We start from the raw sequence: 27965 nt of genomic DNA on the forward strand, positions 1-27965 counted from the left end.
GTCATCTTATCAGAAAAACACTATCCATTTGTTCTAAGAGTTGTACAAAGACCTCTATGCTATTTAAGTATAAAACTTTCACAGAGTAGAGTTACATATACTTTCAATATTCTTTCAGGTCTTTGCCTTCACTATTATTTGATACATTATTCAAGAATCAAAGCACTGGATAGGTTACTTTATATGAACCGTTAAGCTATACATTAAATGTTTATTAGAGGGAAAATAAATCAGGAAATACTATCATTTTTCTAGAATTATAGTACAAACTCAATTTAGTCCACTATCATAATAATTCTTAGAAATTCAATTGCCTTATATGCATTTCTTAGAAAACATTAATCTCTCAAGTATGACTTTTAAAGAAAGGTACATTTTTTCTCTCGCATGAATTAAGACCCTAGAATGTTCATGTTTGAACCTTTGAAAACTTTTAGTTAAACACAAAACCTCATTTTTGATATTGGAAACTGAGGCTCTGAATTGTCCAAGATTACACAGCTGCATAGTTGCAAAGCCAGGACTAGAATCTATGTGTTTTAATTTCTTTTCTCATGCTCCTTCTACTACATAATATAGGAAAATCAAATTAAAGTGATTTAAAGCCCTTATTGTTATAAATCTCCCAATAGTCCTATTTTTGCTCTTTGGACCAAGACAGAATTAAATGTTTCTTCCACATACAACAGCTCATACAGCTAAAAATTGATGGTATGTTCTTTTTTTCCTGTGTTTCCTCCAAATACCTCATCTCCCTAGTCCCTCTCTTCTGGACAATCTCTAATTTGTCAAAATCTCTCCCAAACTGAACACACATAAACATAGATGTATGGACCTGAACTTTCTTAATTTCCTCTCGTGCTTAGATTTTTCTTTATCCTACAATAACATTTTGAAATAGGTATTATTATTATCTCCATTTGATGTATAAGGAGTTAGAGATTCAAGAATGTTAAGGAACTTGTCCACAGTCAAGTTGCATTTAAGCATGTGTGATCATTCTATATTGTTCTAGAATATCTGTACAAATCCCTAAAAATCAATTGACAAACCTTTACTTATTAAGCCCCTACTATGTAATAGATACTACTATATCTACAAAGAAGTAAAGGCTGCCTCCCCACATACCTTCAAGGAAATTACAATCTAGGTGAAGTTCTATAAAACATACAGATACAAAAAGATCTTTTAGAATGCAATATAGTATAAATGGTAAGAATTATGATAGAAGTTTAGAGGAATGAAGAAAACAGGAAGAAAAGAAAAAGAGCATTTAAACATTTATTCTACATTTAATCACGTGCCAGATGTTGTGTTGTCTATTTTTTCCGTACAAAATACGAAGCCTTATAAAATCCCAGTGGTCTTAGCACTACCCACTTCATTTTAAAGTAAGAAAATTGATACTGAGACTCAGAGGGAGACTGGAAAAATAAAGGCAAGAAATGTACAAGGTGTGTTTGTTAGGCATAGAATTAAATAGTATAACTGGAGGGAGTTCAAACTGGAGAATAGCAGGAGATAAAACTACAATCCATAGTAAGTAAATGAGGTTGAATTTCAAAGGTGTCATTCCAAAAGCATTAGAAACAATTAGTTTCAATGTCTTATGCTCTAATACTTTAGTATTTCTGAGTCTAATAAAGACCAAGAATCTTGCACCCCTGTTCTCAGCAATATTCAATATTGGTGGTGAAGGGAGTGGGGGAAAGGAAGAGTGTTGAAATGTCAGAAAAGAGAATTGCTTTACATGACCAACTGTAGTACTGGGGCTCTTTCTCCCTAAGCTCACATTTCTCTCAAGATTATTACTAACATCCCCAAACTAGGCATCTCAGAGCACATGCACTTTTTTTTTTTTTTTTTAATATAGTGTAATGACAAGTAGCACAGTTTTGTCTTGGGAAGAAGATGGTAATGTAAATACCTTGATTTCATACACTAGGGAGGTAAGAGCTTTGGCTTCTCAATAAACAGAGATTCTAACAAGTCAACCTATACTATCAAGGTCAGTCTTACATGCAAGCATAAGGGACTATTGCTATGTAGTGGAATTTTCTGGCCATCATGTAAAACCTATATCCTATAAAGTTCCTGCTGTGTCAACTTGTGAAAGTTGTTGTCATTTCATCATTATAGAATCATCCCCTTGTGTTACAGCATTGTACCTTCAATGTTACCCTAAAATGTTACCTTAAAATGTAGACATCATGAAGGGACACATCATAGATCAGCCATTAACCTGTTAGTATGAATTATGCTTTTAGATTATCTAACAGGGTCTAGAAATGCGTTCTCTAATATAAGAGCCACTAGCCGTGTATAATTTCCTTAAATTCAAATTTAAATTATTTAAAATTAACGAGAATTAAAAATTCAGCCCCTCAGTCAGCTAGCTCTATTTCAATTGCTCAGTTGGCAAATGTGGCTAGTGACTACCATAGTGGACAGTGCAGATATAGAATGCTTACATACTTTGAGAAACGCTCTGTTGGACAGTGCTGGTCTAATGATAATGTTTTGTGAGCAACAGAGTTAGAAAGGATCAGAGCCTGGGAATGCAACCTGAGAAAAACAGATATGGGTAGGGTTCTGCTGTAAAGGATCCCAACTCCTGGCTTAAAGTAAAGTAGTTTAATGCACTGATTGTAATTACACTCTGTTCTCTGGTCATGATCACATCCTTAGCCTAGGCCAACTACCCAGAAACATCAATCTGCTGCTAAAAAGAGCATCTTATATGTGTGCCTTATGGTGAATCCATAGCATCACCTTCACATTTAAAGCATATTGATTAGTATCCTGAATGTGTCAATTTTAAGGGCTCTTAGAGACCAATCATTAAAAAATAATAATTTTTACTCCACTGCAGAGTATACTCTGTTTTGTATAACTGTTATGAAGCATAAACTAAAACTTCTCCACGAGTTTCAATAATGAGACGTTACTACTTGAGATGAATCCACAATGAGTACACTGGAGTCACATTTTGTCCAGTTGTTAACTTGAAACTAGGTGATAGCTGAAAACACCACACACATACTTAAACTTAGTATTTGTTTTCATGTTTGCCAGGCATTAAATTTTATTTCTTGGAAGTACATACATATTTAACACTGCTATCTATATCTATCTATATCTACCTGTATATGTGACATAATAAGCCTTTATCTACAATGTAAATATAATAGATAATATAATTACTACTCCACCTGTAGTTGAAAATCCTTTCTCCTTTGAGGCCTGTAGTGTCCAGCCATACTACCATCATCCTCTGCCTTTCCTTGCCATCTTCATCCACTGATCTTTTAGCCACTTTTGCAGATTCTAGTACCTAGATCACAGTATTTCACTCCATCCCAAATACTCATATCGTTATTGATAACTTGAAAGTCCATGTTAATTCATCTACCATCCTAACATCACAGTGTCTTCACCTCAACTCTAACAACTTTTATATCTCAGTCATTTATCTATGCCCAGAACTGCTCCAGATTTGAAATCTTAAACTATAATATTTATGTCACTATCTAACCCAAACCTGCTGTTCTTCCCACTTGCTTCCTTTCTTATCTCATCTAGCTCCCTAACCTGTCCATTTTCTCTCAACATATCAGCTCTTGTTAGCCTTCAGTTCCTGTGCTATCCATAGTATATCACATTTCCCATTGCTATTCCTCTTGCCATGTTCTATTGTTCTTCTATTGCCTTCACTATTCATGCCCTAAAACCCTCCATCAGTTCATTTATCTACTTTCTCTCCATTTACCTCCAGGTTTATGAGCACTACTGGAGAATAACACAGTGGTGCACATAGGCATCACTACAAATCCATACCTGCTCATCTTATCTGTGCTTCCAATACTGCCCAATAATAACTTTTATAATATCATTAGTCAGCCCCTTATCTTGTTCTCCAGAACAGCTAATTCAAATCATCACTATTTTTATCTATACCTCTACATCCTCATTTTACTAGACTATTTTACATCTTATTCTACAAAAGAAAATAGTCTATCAGTCTATGGACTCTTTCATCTTCCTGCCTGCCACTGACAATCTTATCTGCATCTACTCTCATCTTGCCTTCCTTCACTCCAATTTCAGTGAAGAAAGTGTTTGCATTAGTTTGATAGGGCTGTCATAACAAAGTACCACAAACTGGGTGGCTTAAGCATCAAAAATTTGTTGTCTCAGAGTTCTGGGGGCTAGAAGTCCAAAATCAAGGTATTGGACAAGTTGGTTCATTCTGAGGGCTGGGAGGGAAGGATCTGTTCCAGGCCTCTTTCCTTGACTTGTACGTGGTTTTCTTCACCATGTATCTCTTCACATTGTCTTCTCTCTATGCATGTCTCTGCAAATTTCCCCTTTTTATAAGGACACCAGTCATACTGAATAATACCCACTCTAATGATCTCATTTTAACTTGATTATCTCTGTAAAGACCCAATATCCAGATAAGATCAAATTCTGAGGTACTGGGGGTTAAGGTTTCAACATATAAATTGAGAAGGCACAATTCAACTCATAACAGTGTCCTTCCTCTTATCAAAGCATACTGCTTCCTTCTACATGTGCTCTGGATCCGTTCCACCCTTTCATCCCAAGAACCTCACTCCATCAAGTATTCCTCTCTGTTCCTGAGTCTTCAAGCCTCTTCTCTTACTGGCCCCATCATGAAAATCCTCTTTTTGACCATCTGTTGCTATCTAGCTATCCTTTTCTCTCTCTTCTTACCTTGAATTAAAACCTTTTCAAAGAATAGTTTATACCCTTACCATGTATTCACCTTCATTCCCTTCTCAGCCCACTGGCTTTCATCCTCATTGCTCTACTTAAAGCACTCTTGCCAAGATCATAAATAATCTTCTATTTGCTAAATCTAAAGAGCACTTTGCAAGCGTTATTAGACAAAATTAGTCCCACCTTGCATGTTAAGTTCCTCCATTGCTTTCCACATCACTTCTGGGTTTTCTCCTATCATTATTACCCTTCTTTCTCAATCTCCTGAGGTTCTTCTTTTACCTGTGCCTTGAATGTTGCTCATCCTTAGAGTTTTTTTTTAAAGATCAAGTTTATTGACGTATAATTGACCTTTAGAAACAGACTGCCTTTAAAAGTGTGCTGTTTTGACAAATGTATACTATTGTGTAACTACCACTAAAATCAAGATATAGAACATTTCCTTCACTTCAAAAAGTTCTCTTGTTTTCCTTTGCAATCAGTCTTCTCCCTCTCCATCCCTAGCCCCTGAGAACCATTGATCTGATATCTGTCCCTATAGTTTTGCATTTTTCACCATATCATATAAATGGAATCATACAGTACATAGACTTTTGTGTCTGACTTATTTTACTTAGCGTAACACTTTTGAGATTCGTCCTTGCTGTTGCTAAATAGTGTTCTATTGTATAGATGCATCACATTTAGTTTATTCATTTACCAGGTGATCCACATCTGGGTTGTTTCCTGTTCCACAGAGTTTTATCCTTGTCACTATATTCTTTTCAGTGTATATGTTCCCTCTTGATTATTATATTAGTACTAATCGTGTTAAGTATTTTAACCTTTACAGTGCTGATTCCACTAACTCCAAAACCAATCCAGACTGATTTCTCCAGCTACAGACACCACAGAGGTACTTCAATTCATGTCTAAAATTGAGTTCTTCTTCTGCCTTTTACAGTCATTCACCTATCCTTCTCTTGCCTTTATCTCAGTAAAAGGTACCTACCACCTCCCAGTTCTCAAAGCAGGAACCTGAGATCATAGGTTCCTTGTGTCAATTAATTATGAAACCCTTAATTGAGTGTATCTCCTTTGTATTTAACACAGTTTAGAAATTCATCCACTCCAATTTTTTTTAACCCACATTCAAGTGGCGAGGAGACCTCCATTATTGGGAACACTTCTCATGAAGTCATCATAAGGAATCTAAGTAAACGATTGGATTGGAGTGAATAGAGACTGTTATTACTTCAATCCTTAATAGTAAACTCAAGGATATAAAACCCCTGGGCTTCAACAGAAGTAGAACTTCTATCTGATAATATCATCTACCCAAGTTTAGAATATATTTGAGTCTGGTTATAGTCATAAGTGTTGTTTGCCAAATATATCTGTCTCTCCATCTTTTGCACACACGGTAGGATTGCGCTTCCTGGCCTTCTTGCATTTGGGCGGGGCCACGTGATTATTTTTGGCCAATGATTTTGAGCAGAAGGGACGTGTCACTTTCAGATCAAAGTATTTAATAGCTGGTGCAAGATTCTCCAGTGCTCTCTTCCCTTTGGTATGGTGACTCACAGTGTTATGGTGGCTACTCTGTCAGCCTGGGATCTTTAGTGACTATGATGAACAGAGACTCCCTAATGACCTGTAATGAACCTGTAGAATGAGTAAGAAATAAACCTGTGTTTTAAATCACTTAGGTTTGAGGATTGTTTGTTGCTGCACTATAATGTAACCTGTTCTGACTGATACATGTTCTCTTTTCCATACTTATTCCTGTTCTCTTCAAGGTCAAGTCATACCAGTTACAATGCGGAAACAAAATATTATTATTATTATTTAAAACCATTGATGAGGGCCGGCCCCGTGGCTTAGCGGTTAAGTGTGTGGGCTCCACTGCTGGCGGCCCGGGTTCGGATCCTGGGCGCGCACCGAGGCACTGCTTCTCCGGCCATGCTGAGGCCAAGTCCCACATATAGCAACTAGAAGGATGTGCAACTATGACATACAACTATCTACTGGGGCTTTGGGGGAAAAAAAAAAAATAAAATAAATAAAACCATTGATGAGAGAGTGGCTGAAAAAATAGTAGTTAATAAATTTAAAAAATATATTGTAAGGACCTCCTCTTAGAAGGTATATGGTAATCATAATAATGATAATAATGAGTGCTTATATTTAATGAAACTTACCATGTGATAGGAGGTGTGCTAAATACTTCCCATGCATTGTATTATTTGGTTCTCAAAACAACCTCATCAGAAATTTATTAGTAGTATTATTATTCTCATCATCACCTTATAGATGAAAAAACTGAGGCACATACAATTTAAATGATTTGTCCAAGGTCACACATAAGGACATTTCAAAAGTTTAAAATTAAAAATCAGGGCCTATGGGCTGAAAACAGGAAGAAAATATAGTTTCTAGGGGATTACAGACTTGCTCTGATTGTACAATCTAAACAATTTTGTATTCAAAGGTTAGGCCTTCTGCAGAAATGATGGAAAATTAAGTGCAAAAAACCTATTCAAGGACATTCAGATTCATTACATAATTACCGTTGAAATTGCATAGCACCTCATAAAAAAGAATCTTTGCTATTAACAGTTTAGAGAGAGCACAAATATATGTGCAAATTCAGCATTTTAATGGTTTTCTTTTTAAATGTTTTTTTTGCAAAATATTACATCAATGAAACAAGTTCTTATGACTGTGTTATACCTGGTCTTTAAATTTACAAAATACCACATCCAGCTTGCTTATTCTACAAACATTTTAATATGACCAATATCATTTTTACTCATGTATTTCATAACTTGCTGGTATAACAAGGCAGATTCTTTTAAAGTTTAAACAAATTCATAAAGTTTAATTAAAGTAATTTTAGAAATGCCATTAACTTATTTCAAACCATTATCATTACAGTTTAAATTTTATACTGTTAGCAATAGGGAACCGTTGAAGTATGGAGTCCTAAACTAAGGCGTTAGAGAAAAAGGAGTAGATATGCATTGATATGCATTGGTAGGTTGAACTAATAAGACCTAGGACACAGAACAGGGAAGATTGAGTTGAAGGAAGAGGGAAAGATTGGCATGGAGTATGTGTTCCTGTCCAGCCAAAATAAGCCTGAACAAAACACCATTATAGGAATCTTGATGCAACCAAAGAATTACATGAGAACATCTGGTATATGGAGGCACAGAATGGCGTATACATGAAGGGGCTGGGACTGATGACATAAGGTAAGAGTGCTAAAAGGAACTGGAAGGCTGTTTTCACAAGTTTTCGTAGGGCCAGCTTTATTGTTAGGTCTCATGTAGAGAAACTTACTTGTGAGCAGATAGATTTTACTACACAGAGGTAGCACAATTCATGTTAAAACAAGAGATTCCTCTCAATTTCTTGCTCCTGTCAGTTGTTAAATGTCCCTTTCACACTGATTATCCTTCCTAGTCTACCATTTCTCTAGCTTCTCTGTCAATCTCAAGTTTCATGGCTTCCTGTTTGGACATCTTTACGTCCACCATTTATCCTGTCACCCAATTTTCCTCACATACCCCTACTCTCTGCTCCCTTCCCTTCTTCGCTGCTATCATGAAATAAACTAGTTGGATTAATTCATGCCAGATCATGACCCAAATATTGTCTGGACTGCCAAGATCTGAAAATAATTTTTTTATCTTTGTGCTATAAAATAAAATGTGTATTCCAAACACAGCAGGTTACATTTTCTCCTCAAAACAAATCATGCTTTTATAGGCCTTCCTTCTAATGCTAGTGCTATTTCTCTGCTGTGAAATTCCTCCTTATCTTCAAAAAGAACTCCTACTTGTCTTTTAATGGCCAATTCCATTGTCACCTCTTCCATAAAATCTGTTTTGGCTTTCCCTAGGCAGAATGAGTTGGTCTTCATCTGTACTTATAACACTTTGTACATTTATCTGAATACCTTAGGGTCGAGAAAACTGCCTGGTACATGCCTAATTAATCTCTGTCTTTCTCTCTCCCTCCCTTCACCCCCCTCTTTTCTCTGTCTCTCTCTCTCTCTCTCTCTCTCACACACGCACACACACACACACACACAGAATTATGTGCCCAATTCAAAGGTGCACAGCACAGAAAGAAAAAAATAACTCAGGTAATTCATTCAGCTGAGTCAGGGATCCAGCCTTGCTTTATTCTCATTAATTCATCTGGGATACATGAATTTTGAGGCACCAGGAACCTCATTCTTTAGTAATAGCTTCAATGCCAGATTTTCTTCACTATCTCCAGCTTCTGAACTTGGCCCATATTAGTGTGTGTTCAACTTCATTTCATGCTTGTGTATTTATAGTACAGTCAATCAATAGCCATTCATCTTCATATGCCAATTCCACAGATCTATTCGTTTATATGTCCCTGCAAAATTTACAAGATACCCTCTTAAAATACAGCTTAATTCTTTTTCCCAGATCTTGTTTTATAATTTGCCCATGTCAGGAAGCCTATGTCACCAAATAGCTTACTCAGTGTGAAATTAGAACACATTCTCCTTTAATTGTCCATTTGCCTCTATTTTTTCCTCAAAATAATATTGAGCATCCTCTGAGTAGGCAAACTGACAAAACAAGACAAAACTTGAAAAGTGATGCAAGTGATGTTCTTAGTGTTTTCATGTAGAAAGACATGTTGCTATGAAAACGATTTTTCTTTGTCTCTATTCATAACAAAAATTGTTTCAGCAATATAGGGTATTGTACATATTGGCATTATGAGGAAAAGGGAAAATGTATGTTTTTGAAAGTCAGATATTAAAGGGAGAAAAATGTCTTAGCATACTTCTCTAACTAGTTAGCTGTCCCATTTGGCACGAGTGCACTTGTGCTAAATAGTTTCATGAAGTTATTTGGTATAATAATATAAGAGAAATATCTAGCTTAAAGAGCATTGGGTTTATATGACTTAATGCATTCTTTTTAAATGTATTAGGGGAGAAATTAGAGAAAGATAACTTAGAAATAAAGGAAAACTTAGAAATGATTATGTAATATAGTATGTCTCTAACTTGCATACCATACCATGGGTCAGTTCATTCAACACCAAATACCTGAAAGAAAACTGAAAACAAAATAATTCATCTAGATTTTGGTGTCAGGTAGGGAAAACTTGCTATTAAGCTGCATATGATTTTCAATGTTACTTTCCAGCTTACAGTCCCTGTTCCCTACGACAGAGAGCAATTAACATTGTGACTATTAGCTTTCCCTCCTTTGGAGCCACTCACCCTTGCTGTAAGATTAAACAGGTTATCCAACTCTAACTGGCCTTCTTTTCCTAGGACAGTTAGATTCCTAGATATAAATTATAGGATAAAGAGAGTCATTACTGTGCACTCTGTACATAGGAGAACAGAGTATTCTTTGTAGAGCCTTAAGTCAAATTCAATCATATGTTCCTGTGGATACCAAAAGTTTTTGAAGGTAATGAAGAAAATTCTCTAATTCCATAAGAAATAAGCATTCCAAAAAGGGATGAATCTCTCTGTAAAGTACCAGTGTCAGAGAAAAGGTAGCGTCAAATGAATAGTTTTGGTACTCTGAGAATAAAGATAGACCAGCATCAATCATTCAGAGAACCTACTCTGTGGCAGATTATTCAGGGGTACTAGACCACCTTTGCCTGACTCTCTCTGAGCCACGGAACCAGAATTGTACGTCTCTTTGCCTGATCTCATTCTCAACCTACCTTGGACATTTCCCTCTAACCATCAACAACTTCTGAATTAATTCTGCTGTCTAGATCAGTGCCCTTACTGACTAACCAGTTCAAGCTTTAAAGTAGTGAGGCTCTCCATCTGATCTGCCCTTGAACTATTCTTTTTTGGTCTCTAGACTCCTGTCTTCAACCACTTCTATCCTGAGATCCCTGAACTGGGAGACCAGTCCCTAGGCTTTTTCCACACCAATGTGGTCCATCATTTCAACAGCAAGCCACCATACTCTCTCTCATACCTCGATCTAAAAAAAACAAAGAAATGAAGAAACAACAAATGACAATACCAACAAAAATTCTTGATGCTAATACATTGGATAATTTGTACCTAAAAGGAACTTTTCTTGTGCCAAACTTCTGAACCAGCATTTTTCATGTTATTAATTCCTGAAGAAAATTCTGATAACATTCTGCACGCTTATTGCTTTTGGGTTTAGAATAATCAAAAGGACACCTTTATTGCCTGGACATTGCCATTCTATTAAATAAAACAATAAATTAAAAGTTGAAGCAGAGTGGTAGGTAAACAGAGGCTTTACTTCTGCAACACTAGAGGTGCCCTTTTCAGGTGTGTAAATATTTTTGTCAGTAATTCCTTGACTCCAATATGGTAGTGCACTGTCACAGTGCTATAATTTTGGCCACACAGACATAGCGTAATTGTGCCTTTTAAAAAAGATATAATTCACATAGCATAAAACACCATAGCAAATTGTAAGATTCAATGGTTTTAGTATATTAACAAGGTTGTGCAGCCATCACTACTGTCTAATTACAGAACTTTTTCCTCATCCAAAAAAGAAACACCTTGTCCATTAGCAAGGACTTCCCTCCCCACATCCCACTCCCCAGCCCATGGAAACCACTAATCTACTTTCTATCCCTATGGATTTGCCTTTTCTGATTATTTCAGATATAAAGATTCATGTAATATGTGGCCTTTTGAGTCTGATTTCTTTCACTTGAAATAATATTTTCAAGGTTCATTCATGCTGTAGCATATATCATTACCTTTTTTTCCTTTTTTATGGCAGGATAATATTCCATTGTATGGCTATACCACATTTTGTTTATCAAGTCATTTGATGGACATTTAGGTTGTTTCCACTTTTTGGCTATTATGAATGATACTTCTATGAATATTCGAGGACAAGATTTGTGTGAACGTATGTTTTCAGTTCTCCTGGGTATATACCTGAGAGTGGGATTGCTGGGTCACATAATATGTCTGTGTTTAACTATTAGAAGAACTCCTGAACAGTGTTCCATAGTGGCTGCAACATTTTAGAATCACACCAGCAATGTATGAGGGTTCCAGTTTCTCCATGTCCTTGCCAAAACTTTTTATTTTCAATTTTTTAAATTGTAGCCATCGTCATGGGCATGAAGTGGTAATTTGTTGTGGTTTTGATTTACATATCTCTGATGGCTAATGATGTTGAGCATCTTTTCCTGTGCTTATTGGTCATTTGTATAAATTCTTTGGAGAAATGTCTATCAAATCCTGTGCCCATTTTATAATTTGTCTTTTTACTGTTGAAGTGTAAGAGTTCTTTATACATTCTGGTTGCTAGACCCTTATCAGAAATATAATTTTCATATATTTTCTCTCATTCTATGGGTTGTCTTTTCAATTTCTTGATAGTGTATTTTGACGCATCAAATTATTTAATTTTGATCAAGTCTGATTTATCAATTTTTTGTTTTGTTGCTTGTGCTTTACATGTCATATCTTAGGAAGCATTGCCTAGTACAAGGTAAAGAAGATTTACTCCTATTTTTTTCGTGAGTTTTATAGTTTTAGCTCTTACATTTAGATCTATGATCCATTTTGAGTTACTTTTTGTATATGGTGTGAAGTAAGAGAACAAAGTCATACTTTTCCATGTGAATATCCAATTATCCCAACAATATTTGTTGAGAAGACTAATTCTTTCCCCATTGAATAGTCTTGGCACCTTTCTTGAATATCAATTCACCATAGATAGATAAGTTTATTTCTGGACTCTCAATTCTGTTCCATTGATTTGTATGCCTCTCCTTATGCCAGTGCCACACCATTTTGGTTACTGTAGATTTGTAGTAAGTTTTAAAATTGGGAAGCATGAGTCATCCACTTTTTCTCTCTTTTTTCAAGATATTTATTTGGCTATAATGGATCCCTTGCATTTCCACATGAACTTAAGGATCAATTTGTCAATTTTTGTAAAAATAGCAATGGGAATTTTGATAGAGATTACATTGAATCTGTAGATCAATTTGGGGAGTATTTCCAGCTTAATATTAAGTGTTTTGACCCAGGAACACAGAGTATCTTTATATTTATTTAAGCCTTCTCTGATCTTTTTCAATAATGTTTTGTAGTTTTCAATGTACAAGTCTTGCACTTCCTTGGTTAAATTTATTCCTAAATATTTTATCTTTTTGGTGCTATTTTAAGTGGAATTACTTTCTTAATTTCTTTTTCTGAATTTTCACGGCTAATGTATACAAATACAATTGGTTTTTCTGTGTTGATCTTGTATCCTGCAACCTTGCTGAGCTCATTTATTGGTTGGAATAGGATTTTTATGGATTCTTTAGTGTTTTCTATATATATATATATGATTATACCATCTACAAATAAAAATATTTTTACTTCTTTCTCCAGTCTGGATCCCTTCTATTTCATTTTCTTTCCTAATTCACCTACTAGAACCTCAGTACAATGTCAAATAGAAGTGATGAAAGTGGACATCATTGTCTTCCTCCTGACTTGAGCAGAAAAGGTTTCAGTATATAACTATTACGTAGGATGTTAGCTGTGAATTTTTTTAGATGACCTTCATCAGGTTGAGGAAGTTCTCTCTCTGCCTACTTTGAGTGTTGTTTGTTTTTTTAATCATGAATAGATATTGGATTTTGTCTAATACTTTTTAGGTGTTCATTCAAATGATGATATGGGTTTTCCCTTATTCTATTAATACTGTTTATCACATTAATTGATTTCTGTATGTTGAATCAGCTTTATATTCCTAGGATAGATTTGACATTGACATGGAACATAATCCTTTATATAATGGTGGATTCTCTTTCCTAGTATTTTGTTGAAGATTTTCATGCCTATATTTATAAGCAATATTAGTCTGTAGTTTTCTTGAGATGTGTTTGTCCAGTTTTGGTCTCAGGGTAATACTGACCTTATAGAATAAATTGGGAAATTTTCCCTCCTCTTCTATTTTTTGGAATAATTTGTGAAAAATTACTTTTAATTCTTCTTTAAATAATTATTAGAATTCACCAGTGAAGCTATTTGTTCTTGGGCCTTTCTTTGTGGGAAGGTTTTGATTAATCATTTAATCTCTTTACTTTTACAGTTCTGATTTTCTTTTTCTATTTGAATCATTTTCAGTAACGTATCTTTCTAGGAATTTATTAATATTATATAGATTATATAATTTGTTGGTATAAAATTGTTCATAATATTCCTTACAATCCTTTATATTTCTTTGAGCATGGTAGTAATATACCCTCTTTTATTCCTGATTTTAGTAATATGAGTCTTTCTTTTTTGCTTGGTTTCTCTTACTAAAGGTTTATCAATATTGTTGATATTTTCAAAGAATCAAACTTTGGTTTTGTTGATGTCCTTTATTGTTTTTCTATTCTCATCTTAATTTATTTCTGCTCTAATCTTAATTATTCACTTTCTTCTGCTTGGTTTGGGTTTAATTTGCTCTCCTTTTCGTAGTTTCCTAAGTTGGAAGGTTAGTTTATTGATTTGAGATCTTTATCCTTTTTTCTAAAATTGTCTTAAGAATATTTAACATGAGATCTATCCTCTTAACAAATTTTTAAATGTGCAATGCAGTATTGTTAACTATAGCCATGACGTTATACAGCAGATCTCTAGAACTTATTCATTTTGCATAAATTAAACTCTTTATCAGTTGAATAGCAACTCCTCCATTTCCCCCTCCTCTGAGGTCCTGGTAACCACCCTTCTACTCTCTGCTTCTGTGAGTTTGACTATTTTAGACACCTCATATAAGTGGAATCATGCAGTATTTGTCTTTCTATTACTGGCTTATGTCACTTAGCATAATGTCCTCAAGGTTCATTCATGTTGTCACATATGGCAAAATGTCCTTATTTATTTTCTTTTGTGAGGAAGATTAGCCCTGAGCTAACACCTGCCACCAATCCTCCTCTTTTTTGCTGAGGTAGATTGGCCCTGGGCTAACATCCGTGCCCCTCCTCCTCTACTTTATGTGGGACGCCTGCCACAGCATGGCTTGGTAAGCGGTGGGTAGGTCCACGCCCGGCATCTGAACCTGCAAACCCCGGGCCACCAGAAGCAGAGCACATGAACTTAACCACTAAGCCACCGGGCCAGCCCCCAAAATATCCTTATTTTTAAAGGCTGAGTAATATTCCATTGTATGTACATACAAATTTTCATTATCCAGTCATGTGTAGATGGAGATTTAGGTTGTTTCCACATCTTGTCTATTGTGTATAATGATGCAATGAACGTAGAAGTACAAATATCTCTTTGAGATCCTAATTTCAATTCTTTAGTATAAATGCCCAGAAGTGGGATTGCTGGATCATATGGTACTTCTATTTTGAATTTTTTGAGGAACCATCATTCTATTTTTCATAGCAGCTGCATCATTTTACATTACCACCAACAGTGCACAAGTGTTCCAAATTTTCCAAATCCTCGCCAACACTTATTTCTGATTTTTTGATAGTAACCATCCCAATGGGTATGAGGTAGTATCTCATTTTGGTTTTGATTTGCATTTCCCTATGATTAGTGAGGTTCAGCATCTTTTCATGTGCTTATTGGCCATATGTACATCTTTGGAGAAATGTCTGTTGAGGTCCTTTGCCCATTATTTAAATAAGGTTGATTGTTCTTTTGCTGTTGATTTGTAGGAGTTTCTCATATTTTGGATATCCACACCTTATTAGATATATGGTATGCAAATATTTTCTCCCATTTTGAAAGTTGTCTTTTCACTCTGTTAATTGTTTCTTTTGCTATATAGAGGCTTTTTGGTTTGATACAGTCCCACTGTCTATTTTTGCTTTTGTTGCCTGTTCTTTTGTTGCCATAATCAAATCTTTGCCAAGATCAATGTCATGAAGCTTTCCCCCTATGTTTTCTTTTTGGAGTTTTACAGTTTCAAGTCTTACTTTTTAGTATTTAATCCATTGTAAGTTGATTACTGATTCAGTCTCCTTACCACTTTAGGTTTGCTCAGAATTTCTATTTTTTCATGGTTCAGTCTTAGTAGGGTGTATATTTCTAGGAATTTATCCATTTCCTCTAGGATATACAATTTGTTTATCTTATAATTATTCATAGTACTATCTTATGAGATTGTAGAATCCCTTGAAATGTCTCCTCTTTCATTTCTGACTTTATTACAGTCTTCTCTCTTTGTTTTTTAGTTTAGGTAAAAATTTGTCAATTTTGTTTATCTTTTTAGAAAACAACTCTTACTTTCATTGGTTTTTCATATTATTGTTTTTCTATTCTCTATTTCATTTACTTCTGCTCTAATTTTTATTATTTCCTTCCCTCTGCTAAAGTTGAGCTTTGTTCTTATTTTACTACTTCCTTGAGGGTGAAAAGTTAGATTGTTTATTTAAAATCTTTCTTCCTTTTTAATGTAGGCATTTATCACTGTAAACTTCCCTTTTAATACCTGTTTTGCTGCATCACAATAGTTTTGGTATGTAGTGTTTTTGTTAGTCTCCAGATATTTTCTAATTTCCCTTTTGATTTCTTGTCTGTTTTCTTTTTTTACTGAGGGAACATTGGTTTATAACACTATATGTTTCAGGTGTACAACATTATAATTCAACTTCTGTATATACTACAGTGTGCTCACTACCAAAAGCCTAGTTTCTATCCATCACCATACAATTGACCCTCTTTACCCATTTGCCCTCCACCTATCCCCCTTTCCTTCTGGCAACCACCAGTCTGTCCTCTGTATCTATGTGTTTGTTTTTGCTTTGTTTTGTTTGTTCAATTTTTTTTTATATTCCACATATGAGTGATATCATACAACTCCTTCGTATCTGAAGAATAACTTTACTGGATAGAGTATTTCTGGAAGACAGGTTTTATCTTTCAATATTTTGAATATATCATTTCTCTCTCTCCTGGCCTGTAGTTTCTGCTGAGAAATCTGCTGATAGCCTAATGAGGGTTCCCTTTTAGGTTATATATTTTTTTTTCCCCTCACTGCCTTTAATATTCTTTCTTTGTCATTGACTTTTGATAGTTTTATTATAGTGTGCCTTGGAGAAGGTCTTTTTGCATTGAGATAATTGGGTGTTCTGTTAGCTTCAGGTATTTGTGTATTCAGTTCCTTCCCCAGGTTTGGGAAGTTCTCAGCTATTATTTCTTTAAATAAACTCTCTCTTCCTTTCTCTCTCTTCTCCTTCTGGGATACCCGTTATCCTTATGTTGCCCTTTTTAGTGGAGTCAGATAGTTCACATAGAATTTCTTCATTCCTTTAAAATCTTAATTCTCTCTCCTCTTCTACCTGAATCATTTCTAGATTTCTATCTTTGAGCTCTCTTATCCTCTCTTGCATATGGTCTACTCTGTTCTAAAGCTTACTAATGCATTCTTCATCTCAATTATTGAGTTCTTCAGGTCCAAAATTTATGTTTGGTTCTTTTTTAGTTTCAATGTCTTTGGTAAAGTATTCCTTCTGTTTATTAATTTTATTCCTGTGCTCATTGAACTGGCTTTCTGAGTTTTCTTTGAACTCATTGAGTTTCTTCATGACAGCTATTTTGAATTCTTTATCAATAAGATCACAATCCTCCATGACTTTAAATTTTGTTTTCTGGAGAATTATTTTCTTTTAGTGATGCTGTGTTACCATGGTTTTTTATGGTGCTTGATGGGTTATTCCTCTGTCAGCACGTTTGTTTTAGGAAACACTTTTCTTATTTAGGTATAGCTTCATTTGCTTTGATTCTAAGTATTTAACCAATTGGTTAGAGGCGTTTCTTTTGTTTTTCAGTAGGTGTTGCTATAGCACCAGTTTTTGATTTTTCTTACCTGAGCTGCCTATGGCTATATTTGTATATTGGGACTTCCCCCCTCCACCATTTCTGCTAGGGGTGTCCAGTGCCCCCATTTTCACCACCTGCTCCTCCAGGGGTCGTTGATGCCTTGCTATAGCCAGTGTCGCTGTGGTTACTGGCTTCACTGCCGGGGCACAGGATGGTGGGCATCTCTGCCATGTCCAAGGTCACCTGGGTTGCAAGCCCTGCTGCCATGGTGGGGTGTTGGGAAGGGTGGGCAGGGAGCCCAATTCACAGGGCATCTCCTTCGCTGTTGCCTGATTCCTTGTGGCCACAGATGCCACTGTGGTCAGGAGGCAGGAGTCATGTGTACCACCTGCACTGCTGCTGTGGGCTTCTGAGCCAAACCCCAGGGGTCAGGATTGTGGGTCACCACCTCCACTGTTGCTTAGTTCTCTGTGGCTGCAGGCACCATTTTGATTGGAAGGCTGGAGTTGTGTGTACACCTCTGCTGCTGTAACTGGGACCTGAGCTGTGGCTGGGGGTCAGGATTGTGGGGCTTTACCTCCACTGTTGCCCCATTCCCTGTGGCTGTTGGTGACACTGCAGCTGAGAGGCTGGAATTTTTTGTGTGCTTCTTCTGCTGCTACTGGATTCTCTGGGGCTATGGGCAGCTGGATTAGCCACTGAGGCTGGGGGCCAGAATCATCGGCACCGCATCTGTGGTTCTCCTAGTTTGCCTCCTCTATGTGCTCCAATCCATCTACCTTTGTATGTACTAATATGTGGTTCTCTTCAGCATCTTGGTGTGTTGGGCTAAAGACTAATAACTTTGTTTAGTTATGGATGTTTTATTTATTGTAGATTGAAGGGAAGAGACAAAGGGAGTGTTCACACTGCCATGATGCTAATGTCACTCCTTGATTTCTTGTTTGATCCATTGATTGTTTAGGAGAGTGTCGTTTTATTTCCACATATTTGTGAATTTTCCAATTTTTCTTCTAATGATTTGTAGTTTTATTCCATGTGATCAGAAAAGACAATTGGTATGATTTCAGTCTTCTTAAATTTGTTAAGGCTTGTTTTGTGACCTAACATCTGATGTCTCCTGAAGAACGCCTTTTGTGCACTTGATAAGAATGTGTATTCTGCTGCTGTTGGGTAGAATGTTTTATATACGTCTGTTATGTCCATTTGGCCTGTAATGTTATATAAGCCCACTGTTTCCTTATTACGTTTCTGTCTGGATGTTCTACCTATTATTGAAAGTGGGATATGGAAATCTCCTACTATTATTGTATTGCTGTCTATTTCCTGCTTCAGTTTTGCCGATGTTTGTTTTATATATTTAGGTCCTCTGATATTGGGAACATGTATATTTATAAGTATTATATCTTCCTGGTGAATTGACTCTTTTATCATTGTATAATGTTCTTCTTTGTTGTTTGTGAAAGCTTTTGACTTAGTCTATTTTTTCAGATATATATATAGCCACCCCTGCTTTCTTTTGGTTACTATTTGCATGGAGTATCTTTTTCCATTTCCTCACTATCAGCCTATGTTTCCTTAAATCTAAAGTGAGTCTCTTGTAGACAGCATGTAGTTGGATCCTGTTTTTTTAAATCCATTCAGCCACTCTATATGGTTTGATTGGGGCATTTAATCCATTTACATTTAAAGTAATTATCGATATGGAAGGACTTACTATTGCCATTTTCTTAATTGTATTGTCTGTCTTGAGTTCTTTTGTGTCTCTTTCTCTCTTGCTGTCTTCGTTTGTGTTTCATTAATTTTTTTATTGATACATTTTAATTCCTTTATCTCTTTCTTTTGATTGTTTTCTATACGTATTTTCTTTATGGTTACCATGGGACTTACATAAAACATCTTGTAGTTATGAGTTTATTTTATGCTGATAACTTAACTGCAGTTAAAAAGCTCTGTACTTTTAATTCTCCTCTCCACACACTTTGTTATTGATGTCATTATTTGCATCTTTTATGTTGTGTATCTATTAACATATTTTATATAGTTATAGTAATTTTCAATACTTTAAAAATTTTATTCTAGAATTAAAAGTGATTTACCCACTACCATTACAGTATTCTATATTTTTCTATATATTTACCATTTCCAGTAAGTTTTTTACTGTCTTATGCTTTCATATTGCTGTTTGGTATCCTTTATTTCAACTTGAAGAACTACTTTTAGGAGTTTGTGTAAAACAGGTCTAGTTATAATGAACTTCCGTGCCCATCTTTCTCCACTTTATATGGGATGCCGCCACAGCATGGCTTGCCACGCAGTGCCTCGGTGAGCGACCGGGATGCAAACCGGCGAGCCCCGGGCCGCCACAGCGGAGCGTGTGCACTTACCTGCTTGCGCCACCGAGCCTGCCCCCTCTCCTTCATTTTTTAAGGACAGTTTTTCCAGCTATAGTATTCTTGGTTGCCATTTGTTTTTTTGTTTTGTTTTCTTTTTTTTTTTTGCCCTTAGAATATATCATCTCACTCCCTTCTGGCCGGCAAAGTTTCTGCTGAGAAATTGGCTAATAGTCTTATGGGGGTTCCCTTGTACATGACAGGATGATTTTCTCTCACTGCTTTCAAGATTCTCTCTGTCTTGGTCTTTCAGTAGTTTGATCATAATGTGTCTCGATGTGCATCTCTGAGCTTATCCTGATTGGAGTCCATTGAACTTTTGGGGTGTGTATATACATGTATTTCATCTGATTTGGGAATCTTTTGGCCATTATTTCTTAAAATATTTTTTCTTAATTTTTTTTCTCTCTTCTCTCCTTTTATACTCCCACAATGCATATGTTGATATTCTTGAGAGTCATCTTTAAATCCTTTATGCTTTGATCATTTTTTTTCATTTCTTTCTCCTTTCTCCTCTTCAGACTACCTAATTTCAATTGACATGTTTAAGTTCACGGATACCTTCTTCTACCTGCTCAAATCTGCTGTTTAAACCCTGTAGCTAATTTTTCATTTTAGCTATTGTAATTTTCAACATCAGAATTTCAATTTGGTTTCTTTTTATAATTTCTATATCTTTACTGATACTCTCAATTTGTTAAGACATTATTCTCCATATTTTTTTAGTTATTTGTTCATGTTTTCCTTTAGCTCTTTGTCCATGATTTCCTTTAGCCCTTAAGCACAGTTGATTTAAGGTCTGTCTAGTAAGTCCAATGTCTGGACTTTATCAAGGATGGTTTCTGTTAACTTGTTATTTTCCTATGAATGGGCCATATGTTTCTGTTTCTTTGCATGCTTCAAAATTTTTTGTTGAAAACTGGACATTTGACTATTATAGTGTGTTAACTCTGGAAATCAGATTCTTCCTCCTCCTCGATGTTTACTGTTATTGTTTGCTTTGGGCTGCAGTTGTACATTTGTTTAGTGACTATGCTAATTGATTTTTTCAAAGATTGTATTTTTTGTTATGTGTGGTCAATGAAGTCTCTGTTCCATTTTGTCAGTGGTTACACAATGACCTTGCAGAGCTTGCCTTAAATATGTGATGCCAAAATGAATAGGAAACAAACAAAAGCCAAACTGTCTCACACTTTGCAGATTAGCTCTGAGATAGTATGCTCCTTCCATACCTAGCCACCTCTACCCTAGCTTTTCGATCCTCTTTTGTTCTCCTCTCATAATACAAATTATCTTTACTATTATCATCCAATAATATATAATTCTTTTGTAGAAAACATTTGATTACCATGATTTTGATATATGATGAGTTATATTATGTTCTTGCCTTAAATTTGACAGCACAACACAATATGTAACTCATAGTTTACGTGTCAGAAATTGGTACGACATCCACCTATATGAAGTTCCCTTGTAAAAATTGACAAATGCCTATATTAATTTTCTATTGTTGCTGATATAAATTTCCATTAACTTAATGATTTAAATAATATATATTGTATTACAGTTCAAGATATCACAAGTCCAACATGTTCTGATTGTGGTAAAATCAAGATTTTGGCACAGCTACTTTTCTTTCTGGAGGCTCCAGTGAAAAATCTATTTCTTTGTTTGTTCCAGCTTCTTAAGGATCTCCCACATTCCTTGGCTTGTGACCACATTTATCGTCAAAGCCAGCAATGTTGAATCTCTGTGAACCCTCTGCTGTCATCGTGTCTCTTTTTGACCACAGCCAGGAAAAGTCTTCTGTTCTTAGGTGCTCTTAATTGGCTCTACCTGGCTAATTCAGGGTAATCTCCCCATCTAAAGGTCCATAACCTTTATGACATCTGCAAAGTCATTTACCATGTAAGGGTACATATTAACAGGTTCTAGAAGTTAGGGCATGGGCATCTTTGGGAGGGCATTATTCTGCCTATCACAATGCCTTCACTGTGATTTTTTGCTCCCTAGCCCCCACCCATTACCTTCTGCAAAGTATACCTACAAGCAACTTTACTTAAATGAAATTTTGTCTTTTTGATTTGGTTCTAGGGCCTCATATGTAACCTCTTAGTCTTTTAAATAGAGACAATAACACTAGTCTACCACTCTCTCTCCATCTAGATTTAGTTCACCAATACTGTTTATTAAGTCTTCCAGCCATTCATATTTAATTGTCACCATCTTTGTTAATTATTTTTTCCATTAGAAAGCTAAGCAAGTAGATTATTTCATTACTAGTGGACTTCTACATTTTCTTCATGGAGTCACTGCTGTTTATTATATACTAGCATTTGAAATGAAAGTATATAGTAGTTTCTCAGACTTAACTTTAGAATTTCAACCTACAGTTATTTATAATGCAGGAATTATGCATAAAACCATAGTGGCCATATAAACAACTTTTCTATTTATTATTCCATTCTCCAGATCAATAATTCTTTTCAGATTTCAAATGAAGTGACATATAAGAAGATTTGAGATTAGCATAGAGATCTATAATTCCTTGAGATGAATTTTTCTATTCTATTATCTTTCTCATATTATGAAGAAGATTAATCTGGATGATATTAAGTTTTGAGGGTCAAAATAAAGTGGTCCAAATTCTTGTATAGACTATTTTTATAATTAACTGTGCAGTTTGCTTGGTACCAGAAAAGACAAAGCAGATAATTGTGTTTCTATTGCTCTCAAAATAAATGTTTTTATTTTCCTATTTGTTTATTTTGCTCTTCTTTTCACTTTTTGTAATATTATGGATTCAGACCCCACAAATTACACATTTTGAAGAAGTTTCCGTTTATAATTTTATTCATATTTTACTTATTTAGTGAGTTTAATTAGAAAATTTTACATGCAATTTAAATAAATAGTAGTACAATTATAAATTACATGTTTTTTTGAGAAGTTCAGATCATACTTTCAATTTACAGAAGATTGGAACTGGTAATATATGAAAGATTTTCCAGAAATGGAATTAATAAGTGGTTTAGTGGGAATGAAATAATCTGGTTCTACAGTCAAGAATCTCTTTTTAGACAGAAATACTTTGGAAAGCAGACTGTTTTTTTCATGTATGTACGTACAAATTTATTTCTCAATAGTTTATTTTTTAAGAAGTCCTAACATAATGTTAGTATGGATCAAAACAATATTTTCCAATCATTGGTTGTTTAAGGGCTATCTGCATCATATTTTCCATTTTCTTCCCTACATCTACTATTATTTACCCATTAAAAAATTGACTCAATTTGAAAGCCATGTATTTTGTGCTAGTTATATTCTTTCTAATATACTTTAAAATTTAAAAAAAGTATTATTACTAAAATGTTTGTGTAGATACTTTCTAAAATATTCTCACATATTACCAATGTTAAAGGACCTCTTAGTCCTTTAAATAGAGACATTGCCAGTGTCAACCACTCTCCCTCCATCTTGGTTTAGTTCACAAATATTATGCCACCTTTTGAGAAACATCACGCAAAATACTCTGTGGAGGGAACTAGGGTGTAAGCATTATATAACCTTATATCTGAAAAGATTTTTTTGAGATCAATGAGACCAATGATTTTAAAGCCTATTTTTTAAAACTGTAGAGCTTATTCATCAAATCAAATCTTCCACAAACCTCAATATATAAAAGTGATAATACCAGAGTTGTTTGAGCTGAAACTGGTTATTTATTAAGCAGCTACAATGTGTCAGGTACTTTGCTCAGCACTTTACAAATGTCATCCCATTTAAGCTTACAAGGTCCCAATGAGGTAAGCACTATTATTTGCGGAAACTGAAGTTTAGAGTGAATACTCTGACTCAGCTCAATGCCACCCATTTTCTTATTTGGTTCAGTGTTTGTGTCTTATCACACACTGATCTTAGTACCCAAGAGAGTGCATAAAAGACTTTACTATCCCAATCACAACCAAAAAAAGACTGACAAAGTATTCTTCCATGATTTGCAGGAAGATGAGCACACTTGAACCTAAATATTTTGGGCTCAGGAAAGCCTAGAATTGATAAGGGAAATCAGCCTAGGCAACCCCTTGGACCCAGCTGGCAATACTACTGTTTATGAAACTGAAGCCATTTTGCTGGTTCTGTGTCTGAATGCACCCAGCTGGCCTTCCCTACAGGTTGTAATTTCTTTGAATCATGAATGCCTTAAAGAGACCAACGGTGTCTGTTCTTATATACCCATAAAACAGGTTAGGTAAAGGTATGGGCTGATCATTTGTCAGTGTTCATTCTCTGTCCTGCCAACTTGTGTCTCTTGAGATTTCAAAATAATGTCACCATTTGAATAGTTTGAGAAAGAACCTTCTACAACTTGACCTTCATTCTCCTTCAGTATGGCACAAAGTAGTGTTGAGAAAAAAAAGCCACAGAATAAATTCATTCAAAAAGACACTCCTTGCTACAGCAAGGAGTATAGTCAAGCATAGTCACATATGCAAGATGATGTGAAGAGTAGTTTAGGGGCCCCTCAGCCCTAGATGAATGCCGCCATCCAAATACCATTGTAACTTAACACGCCACCATTAGAGATTTATTCTTTTGAAAATTTTCTTTCTGTATCCCTTTGAATATGTAGGTGAATCTGATAATAAAGTGTTAATGATTTATTAACTTTTCTCCTTATAGTGCTATAGGTCAAAAGAGGAAACTCTATACAAAAAGGGAAGGTTAAGTATATCAAAGACAAACTGCCTTCCTTGAGATTTTACCTATAGCTGATTCTGTTTCTTCTATTTGATTCATTTCTCCCGTGTTTATAACAATTTCTCTTTCCATGTATAAAATGTGTATTTTCTACTCTATCCATCTTCTTTTTGCCCAGTTAAAACTGAGATGACTAGATCTTCCCTTCCAGCTCTTAAAGGAATTCTAGAAAAACAAGATGAACACAAAACTAGAACTATTCTAATTTGCTAAATTCTACTGTTTCCTTTATAAAATATTTTACTCTCTTTCAAAAAGCATCTAGTGAACCAGTATTTACCTAAGGGAAAACAATTTTAAAAATTGAACTACAGCCAAATCAAATTTTCATCAAACAGAATCAATTCACACACTAGTATGTTTTCCTACATTCAGAGCACTTATGAAATTTAATGTCCTGAGCATGTAAACAGTTCAGTGATTAAAAATACTTCTCAGTTGAATGGCTATAATCACCAAGACAAAAAATAACATATGTTGGAGAGGATGTGGAGAAAAGGGAACCCTCATTCACTGCTGATGGGAATCAAAACTGGTGCAGCCTCTATGGAAAACAGTATTGAGATACCTCAAAAAATTAAAAATAGAAATACCTTGTGATCCAGCTATCCCACTTCTGGGTATTTATCCAAAGAACTTGAAATCAACAATCCAAAGAGGCTTATGCACCCCTATGTTCATTGCAGCATTATTCACTATAGCCAAGAGGTGGAAGCAACCAAAGTGTCCATCAACAGATGATTGCATAAAGAAGATGTGGTGTATATATACAATGGAATACTACTCAGCCGTAAAAAAGACAAAATTTTCCCATTTGCCACAACATGGATGGACCTGGAGGGTATTATGTTAAGTGAAATAAGCCAGACAGAGAACGACAAGCACTGTATGACTTCACTCATATGCGGCATATAAACTAACACGTGGACAGAGAGAACAGTTCAGTGGTTACCAGGGGGAAAGGAGTCGGGGGGTGGGCACAAGGGGTGAATCAGCACATTTATATGGTGACTGACAAATAATAATGTACAACTGGAATCTCATAATGTTGTAAACTATTATGACATCAATAAAAAAAAGTATTTCTCAGTTATCTTTTCTTTCTTCATCCAAACAATAAAGATTCTCTTAAAGATGTTGTTAATGATCAATTCCAGAATGATTATTTGAATCCATTATGTAAATAATACAATTTGATTATTACAACAGCCACAAACTTTTGAAAAATTATCTACACAAGAGCCAAATTTTAAGATATTTATCTAGTACAGTTTTAAAGGATTATTGTTCTGATTAATCTAAAGTGTACTCTTAGAAACAAAGATGATGTAAAAATTTAACTTTTTATGAAGAGGAAAACAGATTTTGTTATGCATGAAGATTTTCTACATGATTCAGCTCATTCAAAATATATTTATTTAATTGCCATACAATGATAAAATAAGCAAAAATTCAGACAAAAAATAATAGTCATCGTGGAATATCTGAATTTATCAATCTTCTCGGTGACCTGGGATCATCATCTGTAAAGATATTTTTTAATTTCATTAAGTGATTATTAATTAAAGCATATTTATCTTAATATGGAAAACTGAAATTCTACATAGACATGCTGTCTATGTTCTATCACTTGACCTGGTTTAATTGTTTTAGGTATATTAGTGCATCACCTCACCCCACCTCCTTTATTAGCATATCTTTGAAACAACTATGAAATGTTATAATTTAAAAATGATCAAAGTTGAGCAGTAGTTTTGCCTGTAGCTTGAAAGATTCATTTAACAAAGGAGAATTATGTAGATTTCAAATGATTATCAAAATATGAGTTAGTCAGCCCCACTTTACCTTCGAGAAGAAAAACAAAAAATAGTAAAGGAATAAGAGAATCATAGAATTGATCAATACAATTTTTTTCAAATGTACAAGTGATGCAGCCTCAACATTGCATTAAGTGATCTTGCCCCTCTGTTTTTTCCTGGTTTGAGATAAGGACATTAGTGGGTTTACATGGCAGGTGAATTACACTCCTGAAATTATGAAATTCCTTTTTAATGGGCAAATTATGTGGAAGAACAAAGTAGAATATTCAAATTTTAGTTTTGATTTAGTTCTGTAGATGCAAAGTAATAAACTAAATTTCTAAAGACAGCAAGAAATAGTACTTAAAACCAACAAAACCTCAAATAGTGTTGTCCTTTAGCTTACCATAAAAAACAGTATTACTAATAATCTCTTAAGCTATATAGCTAAAATAATGGTATTACTGAAAACTATAATTATCCTATAAACAGCCTTATAAACAATACTTAGGACATCATGCCATTTAATCACTTACACTGAGCAGGAAGCTAATATAATCACCTGCGGCGTCAAAAGAAAAAAGATCTTTTCTAGCAAGTTCTTTGTCTTCAGTATTGTAGAGCTACTTGTATGTCTAAATTGCAATAATGACCTTAAACCATTGGTTGTAAAATTCTCAATAACCTTTGAGATAAGGGTAAATGTTTTCACTGATGCTCAAAGGAAAAAAAAATGCCAGAGAAACAGTTTTTTAATGTGGATCTGCTAATTTAGCTGTTTGTAAATGGCAAAGCTATGTGTTTCCAGTAATTACCATGGAAAAACAAGTATACTATATATAATTTATTAGAGCACCACATACTGTTAAAGTTTAATGAGATTTATTATTTTTAAAATATGTAAGATTACAGAGAATAAAAAATTAGTTAAACTTAATACTATTTACCAATACATACCAAATGCTCCTTCTTAACCTGAAGTGGTTTGGTGATTTGTAGATCAGTTGTCTACAAATGGACTAGCTCTCTGAATACCTGACATTTTGGAGATTCATTTTAGTTTTTGATCTTCTGTGATTAGGATAGTGAAAAATATCTGATTCCATCCTAACTGTGTTGCGTCAGGGTGCCACATAGACAAGCCGATGTATTATAGAAGCTACACAAACTTATAGGAAAAAAAAGTCTGCTTTCTACATTTTTTAACTGAAATCAGGTTTGAAATGCAAGTTCAAAGTGATGCAGAAGTTTCACTTTTTAATATTCACCTTAAGTAAAGATCTCAGCTACCTTGAGAAAAAAATGACTTTTAGACAGTACTAGGATATTGTCTAGTATGCTAGAAATTTTTACCATGTCTAGTTCCTTTTGTCATGTCTATGAGATTTATAGAATTCTTGAAAAATGCTTACAATGAAACATAATAGTTTTAAAATGACTTGTTTTATGGTGGTCAGTTTGCATTAATGTTCAATGTGTGTTTTCTATTTG

General features: G+C 34.8%; 1 protein-coding gene across 6 annotated transcripts in view; it reads left to right on the plus strand.

Annotated features, from left to right (window-relative positions):
* The window catches only part of LOC147911859 (uncharacterized), a 434190-nt gene that overhangs the window by 217140 nt on the left and 189085 nt on the right, over window positions 1–27965 (plus strand). The window lies entirely within an intron of this gene.

Source organism: Ceratotherium simum, chromosome X, assembly GCF_057802395.1.
Source record: "Ceratotherium simum simum isolate JZ-2026a chromosome X, ASM5780239v1, whole genome shotgun sequence".
Classification (NCBI taxonomy): domain Eukaryota; kingdom Metazoa; phylum Chordata; class Mammalia; order Perissodactyla; family Rhinocerotidae; genus Ceratotherium; species Ceratotherium simum.